Source organism: Cebus imitator, unplaced genomic scaffold (assembly GCF_001604975.1).
Source record: "Cebus imitator isolate Cc_AM_T3 unplaced genomic scaffold, Cebus_imitator-1.0 Scaffold185, whole genome shotgun sequence".
Classification (NCBI taxonomy): domain Eukaryota; kingdom Metazoa; phylum Chordata; class Mammalia; order Primates; family Cebidae; genus Cebus; species Cebus imitator.
Window position 1 is genome coordinate 1253478 of NW_016107500.1, and position 1501 is coordinate 1254978.

Genomic DNA, 1501 nt, shown 5'->3' on the forward strand with positions numbered 1-1501 from the left:
ACACTCAACATTTTGTCTTAATAAGTTCAGTGAACTCCTTATTTCTTACTGCAGAAGCAAAAATTCTCTCATTTGTTTGTTGTGGTAAGAAGATGAAGCCTAAAGGATCAGATAGTCACCTCTACACGCTTTCTTGCCAAAATATTCACCCAAGTTCCAATTTCTTTATGAGAAAATGGGAAGCAATCTTACCCAGCCTGGGAGGGTTGCTTTTGTTAATTATATTTAATAGATGTAAAATACCTAGTACAATCCTTGGCTTTGAATAACAGATTGTCAATAAATGGCATCATCCTCATCCTCATCCTCATTGTTGTTTCTTCTAATGTAGCACCCACGAGAATGCATCTTTCAGATCTCTGATGGCAGGGGCAGAATTAACCACGGGCCCTAATGCTCTACTTTGAAATCTGTTGCACTTTTTGCTCCCATGGCGGCTCAGCCAATGACTGAGTGAGTGAAGCGGGAATGCTAAGGTTTTTCCATTCGTGGGGACTCGGCTGGTGAGGGATTTTGGTTTGAGGGCTTCTCGGTGGTCCTACCAAGCCCTCCTTAGAACCACGCCATGGACTAAGATGCTTCCAGCCTCCCTTTGCTTTTGCCCTCCCTCCCTCCTTCCTTCCCTCCCTCTCTCTCTTCCTTCTTTTGGGATCAGACGTGCATTTTGTTCTGATAGTTCTTCTTGCTGTGCTGGTTCCCTTTTTCTCTCACATGTATTTCTTCTAAGAAAGTTCTTGCATGTCTAATCCCATCTTGGGATCTGCTCCTCAGAGAACGTGGACTAACAACACTACAGTCACCTTCTAGAAAGTGAAGGAGGTGAGCCCAGTTTTCCTGTCTTGGCTGTCAATAGCCAGGTCTTTGTTCAAAGTTGTGCAGATGTTGGTCATGTCCCCTCTGAGTTTCCATCCTCCATAACGAGAAATTTTCATATATCCTTATTTGGGTTTCTGAAAAAGTTGCTTTCTTTTTGCTTATTTCAGATGCATTCTGCGGGACAGCCTCCTCGTTATCTGTCTTTCTTGATCAGCACCAGAGCAGGTGTTCCAGGCCCGCATGCACCATGATTTTCTGCAAGGTAAGACTTTGTTTTCTGGGTCGTCCACAATGAGAAGAGCATATTTGAGCATACCTCACTTCTCTTTGGAGTGTGTAAGACAAACTTAGACTTCAGCTGAATGTCATGAATTTTTACAAGGGCTGTGAGATAGCAGGACTTACACAGTGTGCTGAAAGACCCAAGAGGGCGAAGTTGCTGTGCAGTCTAAAAATGTTTGCATTTCTATGCTTGTGCATATAATTTGCTAAAGAGTTAGATGTCTTACCTTATCCCTATTTCTGTAATGCTGTCTCACCCTCTCTTTTGAGCTTGTGACGATCTGTAAAAAAAAAATAAATAAATAAACCAGATAGTGAAAGTCAACTGGATACTTCCATTTGCTGATTCAGTCACATGCCAATCTGTACTAGTGTAACCTCATCTTTTTGCTTTTTAAAATTT